This window comes from Sapajus apella, unplaced genomic scaffold (assembly GCF_009761245.1).
Source record: "Sapajus apella isolate SASKATOON/1434 unplaced genomic scaffold, GSC_monkey_1.0 scaffold3, whole genome shotgun sequence".
In the NCBI taxonomy this organism is placed as follows: Eukaryota; Metazoa; Chordata; class Mammalia; order Primates; family Cebidae; genus Sapajus; species Sapajus apella.
This window is the reverse complement of record NW_022436943.1, coordinates 32,997,254-33,004,227: the sequence shown is the minus strand read 5'-3', so window position 1 is coordinate 33,004,227 and position 6,974 is coordinate 32,997,254. Positions and strand designations below refer to the sequence as shown.

Genomic DNA, 6,974 nt, shown 5'->3' with positions numbered 1-6,974 from the left:
TATTTCTATTTATAGCCTATTTGTTCCAAATATATAGTTATGGTAACTTTATATTTGAAATTTAAAATGAGACTATCTAATGAACGTTGTAACAAATATTTTAGATGCTAGGCAGATTGTAGAAATAGTGTGTATGAAGGGTTGACCGTGTTTGAGGAAACACTAACCAATTAAAAGCACATGCTTGGTAATCACTAAATTAATATTAATATTGTTTGGAACAATAACTAGTTAAAAGTGTCTAGTTCGTGTTATTGACATTCATATGGCAATTTCCTGGATTTTACACCTCCTAACTGGATGACATGTAACTTTAAAACCTATATTCCAAAATATGTAGGAAATAAAAAGTGAAACTAGGACACAGCTCCTTTCCAAACTGTTTAGAATTGATATGACATCAATCAAAAACTTATTTTCAATTACTCTCACTCTGGTAATAATACAAACTTTTGAAAAGTAAGAATAACCTGGGATCCACAATAAAATTATTTTGCCTGGGAACGAGACATTTAGTTACACGGGAACTGAGCATATAATCCTAAAGTTTTCTCCAAGTCATAAAATTCTATTATTCTGTGAAATCAAAGAGCTATAAAAGGTTATTGAACACTGCAGGAAAAAAAAAAAAAAACCAGTTATCCTATACTGGTTAATTGGCAAGAATGAAACAGAGGTCATTCCATGGTAGCTGTGAGTTTCACATGAATAGTCTACAAATAGCTACTGAGCTGCTTCGTATTGTATATATACCATTGAGCCAAACACACACAGCTTCTGTCTATACAAGCTTCCAGTCTAAGGAACTAATCTCCATGGAATATTACAATGAGAAGCAAGTCCTAAAATAAGTTAAAACTCTTAGAAATTGATTTAACCCTCTCATGCCTGTTGTTCTAGTTTTTAAAAATGGGCAACATATGAAACTATTTTTTCCCTAGAATCAAACATAGCTTGAATTGAAACTTGGTATAAAATTTTACAGATTATTAGGTTTATAATTAGATTATATAAAAAAGTTTCTTTTTCTTTTTTTTTTTTTTTTAAGGAGAGTTCAGACCTGTATGGATAGAACTATGCTCAATGTATTAAGACATATAGTAAGAATTTGAGCGTACCGTTATTGATAAATTTCAAAGTACTCCTAATGCAGTAACTGTACTTGTGGATCTCTTTTAAAAAAATAATTCTTCTGATACAAAATAAAACAAAGATATAACCATTAAAAAAAAACTTGTATGTTACTGGTATTATCTTGGAAATAAATATAGTTACTTGATGCCTATTATATGCAATGTTATCGTTTATAAAATGAAGAAATTGTGGTATATGTCCTGTGTGGTCATCAAAAGAGATTTGTGCTTTTACAATTTTTTTTCACAGAAGTCATACATAAGCAACAATTTTATTTTGTCTAATCTTCATTTTATATTGATCTTTATATCAGAGTGAAAGTTTCCTTTGGTTTCTAATAAAGTCATTTATTAAATAATAATATATTGATTCTAATTTTATCTGAAATTGTTTCTTATGTCTAGTTTCAAAATTTTACTTCTGTTTTATTTTCTTTCTGGTATTTATTTGAGCCTTTTGTTGTCTACCTATTGTGCTATCCTGTTGTTGTATATATCAATGCGTATTTAAAGAGGAAAAAGCTCTCTTTAAAGAGTTCCCAGCAGAATGTTAGGCATGTGTTTTAACTTCCTGAGGGAACTCATACAATTGTAAAGAGCCTCATTTTACTTTCACTGTCCCAGTTATGTGTATTATCAGATCAGGGAAAATATTGAAGTCAGAGTAAATTTAAGGTAGAAATGATGACTCTTACCTGAATCCAAAATACCTTCTTTAAGAAAGGAAAAAAGAAGCGTTGACAATTAAATAATCACGTGTACTTTTCCCTTGATGCGAAATGTAAGTAAAACATCCCCCTGGGCTTTACCAGAAGCCTAGTTAGCACTTGAAGATTATAATTATACATAAGTGGAACCAAGAAGTTTCAAGAATTTATTAATGTATTTATAGTACTCCTATTACTGTAACCAGTAGGAGGCAATTTTTCCAAATGAGATTTTCAATGTAAAAATCCTTTTCAGAATCACCGCCAGTTCTATCATATTGATCTCCTAATACCATGATGTCAACTAAGACTATGTTTGGTTCAGAAAATCTGTGCACATATTAGCATCAGGGCTTCTATGTATTAAAATATCCCAGGCCAGCCTTGTCAGAAAGCTTTCTATCAAGGTAGAACACATTTTTGTTATAAGAATTAACTGCCTCAAAAGGTGATACTTAGAAGCTTTCAATACAAATGCCCCAAAATGATACAGACAATCTTGTCTCTATCCAAATTACTTTGTAGGAAGGCAGATTAAGAAAAGAAGCTAAAATCTTATTTCTAAAAGTTAGGTCTTTTGTATTCATAAGAGGTAATTGAACACCAAGGAACTAGTCATAAAGAAAAAAAAAATCAACAGGAAAAAAGGAACGTTCAACTAATCACCTTTTTTTTTTTTGTCTTGTTTATGCTTCAATGCCCAGAAGAAAGGGGCTCAGATCACAAAAAGCTGGATGCCATGCTGGTGGAAAGAGAACTGAATCTCAAGATAAGTGAGTTGCTTAGAATAGCATATAATGTTGAAATGTTTGTCTCCTGGCATAGTCAAATTATAACCCAGGTTACCAAGAAACACTATATCATTTATACTCTGTTAGTTTTTTAATGACACCAAGTAATGAATGTGAAATCAGAAGACTGGAGGTAAAGTTAATATTCCTGATTTCCTTTTAAGAAAAAATGTATGGGAACCAAGTGTAGGTTTTATATGTCAGATTCCAGAAAAGAAATGGACTACATATTATTAGATTAGCAAATCATGATTGTCTTCTTTATTTAGACTGCCATAATGAAAATACCGTAGATTAGGTAGCTTATAAGCAACCACAATTTATTTCTCAGTTCTGGAGGCTGAGAAGTCCAAGAGGAAGGCACCAACAGATTCCTTGGCTGGTAAGGGTCACTTCTTGGTTCACAGAAGGCAACATCAAGGGAGCCCTCTGAGAGTCTCTTTTACAAATGCAGAGCCCTCTTTTACAAAGGCAGAGCCCTCATGACTAATCAACTCCTAAAGGCTCCACTTCCAAATGCCCTAACATTAGGGATTAGGTTTCAACATATGAATTTTGGGAAGACACAAACATTCAGTCTTTAGCCACAATCCTAAAAGCAAACATAGTCATTTTTCTTTTATATGTGTTTACTAATCTAGCAGAATAGGAAAATACTGTGATACTCTTCATCTTACTTTCAATATAGCCATTTATTTCTTATCCAGGCAGAAATAAATTATTCCACTCTTCAACCCATAGCAATATAGATGTATAGTAGATTCTATAGAGGTTATGTGTTATTTAACAAATCTAAATCTAACATATACTTCTATAACTTGCTCTTAATATAATCAAAGAATATTTCAGAACAATATTTTTACTTTGGTTTTCAGAGCAAGATATGTATGAAACAATCAAATTACTTAATTCTCAGTTCGTATTTTTCTTAGCGTTTCCTCTAAATAATTTCGTTGATGTTCCCTCTGGGACATATAAGGGTTTTATTGGTCAGATTTCGCAGGTAAGGCATTCTGAGTATCTCTCTGTTTCTACCTCTATAGGATTGGGAAAGCATCTCAGTTTGCCCTAAAATTAAACTCCTCAACAATCACAGCTTGAGCTTCTCATTTAGCTAATTAGTACTTATTCTTCAATTGTATTGTCACCCATATGGGAAAAGGACAGCAGATTGCCTGTCTCGTGTCTCTTCCTTTTGATTTTCCCATTAAACTACTGATAAAAGAAAAAACTTTAACTGTATTAAATTTAAAGGAATTTCACTGAGCAATGAACAGTTCACAAATTGGGCGGCCCCCAGAATCACAGCAGATTCATAGCGACTCCAGGGATTCTTCATGGGTCAGAAGAAATTTATAGACAGAAAAAGGTAAAGTGACATAGGAATCGGAAGTGAAATACAGAAACAATAAGATTGGTTACAACTTGGCATTTGCCTTATTTGAAGGCAGTTTGAACATTCAGCAGTCTATGAGTGGCTGAAGAATGGCAGCTGGGATTGGCCAACACTCAGCTATTGTTACAGCTGCATACCACTAGGTTAGGTTTTCAGTTTTGCCATTAAGCTAGGTTACAGTTCATCCACAAAGACTCAACTATAGAAGTAGGCAGTCCTTCACAGACCATATTTAGTTTTCTTTAACACTGTAAAACATAATGGTTTTTTTTTTTTTTTTTTTTCTGGTTTCTTGTCACTATTCTGTATAATCAAGAGAAATCATGAGGCAAGGGGTAGGAGGAGTAAAGCAATCTCTTATGGAAAAAGCCTCACTGTTCCTTCCCAGATATGTCTGGGCATGTGGGGCTCACATACACAAAACAACATGCAAGCTTAAAAAATCTCAAGGCAATAAAAGCTAGCAAGCAAATTCACTGCCTAAGTCACTGATGATCAATGCCTTATCTATACATCCCTAGAAATGTGTATATTAATATGAATTAGAACAATAGTTAAGTAGTTTCACCTCAAGATTCTCAGTAGTAAAAGTATCTCTTTTGAAATATTAAAACTGTTTTAGGTAGTTTTTAATCGTCATTTTTGTTACATTGTTAACAAATTCTTAACTCTACAGGTGGGGTTATTTGACTACATAGCTACATGTATCTATCAGTTGATGTCCTGACAGGAGAAAGAAGGCTCAAAACCATAGGATTTTGAAGAGAATGTAATAAAGAACTCTCTACAAAGGAGTGGGGAGAAGTAAGGAAACCAGCGAAGGCTGTAGAGAGGCACTCATGGACTACCAACAGGGGAAAGGGATGACCACCTCTAAGCCTAAAGCAGGAAGGAAAGAAAGTGCACCTGAGCTAGGTGAGTGTAAGAAGGGGCATGAACGTCTTTCATATAGGATGGGAACAGAAATACCCTGGCTTCTATTCCTGCCCTACAATTTCCTACCATCACCTGGGACAGAGAAAAGCAAAGGTTGAATGGGGCTGGAAGGTGGGATTGGAACACAAAACAAGAAGAAATGAACTTGCTAAATTACAAAAAAAATCATAAATGGAGTATTATTCCACACTATAAAATTCCATCTTATTTCATTAGCGTTTTTTTTTTTTTCAGTCCAATTCTAAGACCCAATGTTGGAGATTAAAATGATGTAAATTTTAAGCACTTAGAAGAAAGCACTAAATAAATGTCTGTTGAATGAATATATAAACTAGTGAATGAGAAATTTGGTTGAATTATCTCTATGGAATATCTTAAGCTCAGATTAATAAATCTCTTAGTTTTATTTTTATGATGTAATAATTTTTATATTTCCAAAGGTATTCTTCATTTGCATTTTATTCCACTGACCCATTCTAATCCTAAAGCTAATCAATCTATTTTTCTAAATTTACTGAGATACATGAGCTTCATATTTTCTGCTCTCAAACCACTCTAAAATTTACATCAGCCAGGTGTGCCTTAGGAGAGGCTAAAGGAATCCAGTCCCCAGTCCTTGAACCCCAAAATAGGAGGATAAAATGGTATTAATGGTTCTGACTGATTCCTAAATCAATCACAATACATTATGTCTTCTCTCTCTTTACTCCAACAAGGGGCCAAATACTTTAAGTTAGAAAACAACCTAATGTCAAGGTGAAGACAGTATTTTCTTTGCTTGAAATATAGTTAAACATAAGGGTGAGAGATAATTTTAATGCCTTGAGGATGAAAGTGGCCTTATTGAATAGATTCTAAGCTTCTTCTTAGGCTGTTCTGCAAAGAGAACATGATCATGCTAATAGTAATGCTCATTTAGTGAGTGGTCACTATGTCCCAGGGGACCTGAAGTGCTTTAAGTAAGTTCTTTCTGCCCTACTGTTTGAACCTTGCAGTTATTGACCATTTTAATGATAACAATATCAATAAAAATAATAGCCACCATTTATTAAGTGCCTATTATATACAATCCTCATTTGTATTCTCCAATTCAATTCTGCAACCAATTTTACAAAGTTGAAATGAGCGGATCAGATAACCTTGCTCAAAGCCTCACAGAGAGGGCAGTAGACACATCATGAGTAAGTGGCAGAGGTAGCTGGAGCCCAGTTTTTCTGAGCAAAACCTTTGCTTTTAACTAATACAGAGGACAACCCTCTTTTGAATCCCATTTGAATTAATATATTTTTGGCTGACATTGGAAAAGCCCGTGTCTCCTGCTTGGATCTGCAGGGTGCTATTAAACTGCCTCTGAGAAAAAGCCAGAAATTTTATTTCTACCATGTGAGGTATAGGGAAGGAAAGTTTAGTTGACTTTAATGAGAGTGACTATGATGAGAGAAGAAAGATCAAAGTGAAAAGAGTGAGTTTTTGAAGGAAAAATGGCGACAGCTGACTAAAGGAGAGGGCATTGCCATTCTACTCCATGTTCTCTTTCCACTCATGTATTTTCCAAATGGAGCCAGAGACATTCAACGTGACCTATGGCTGCCCTTTAAATAGGCAGCTCTCCAAAACGACTCTCAGTGGCAGCCTTCACCAGAAAGCAGAGGCAGCAGCACTGACCGGTCCCGCTAATTCCTCCTAACCTTGGCTGCCACTTCCTGGTAACCACCATGACACTGGACCCTCACTTTCCATATTAGTTTCTGATGTCCAGTCTGGTGGTCTACTAGGCTTTCCTCCTCTGCCTTAGTAGAGTGAGCCTCTCTCTTAATCTTTGGCTCCTGACTCATCTTCAAATGCCATCATTGGCCACACCTTTGAGGGCAGAGACTCTCTTGATCAAGTCTTGATCCATTTCCAACCCACCCCCCAGTATACCTCTAAGAGAAGAAGAGCTAAACCTAAATTTTTTAAAAGGAAAAAATAATCTTTATAGAATTAGACAATTAAGTATGGTAATTTCCAC

General features: G+C 34.6%; 1 long non-coding RNA gene across 1 annotated transcript in view; it reads right to left on the bottom strand.

Annotated features, from left to right (window-relative positions):
- Positions 1 to 2,513: 2,513 nt before the first annotated feature.
- The window catches only part of LOC116532623, a 42,745-nt gene continuing 38,284 nt past the window's right edge, over positions 2,514 to 6,974 (bottom strand). Inside the window, exon 2 of the long non-coding RNA XR_004260919.1 lies at positions 2,514 to 2,582. This is a non-coding gene — a long non-coding RNA (uncharacterized LOC116532623). The remainder of the gene's footprint in view (positions 2,583 to 6,974) is intronic.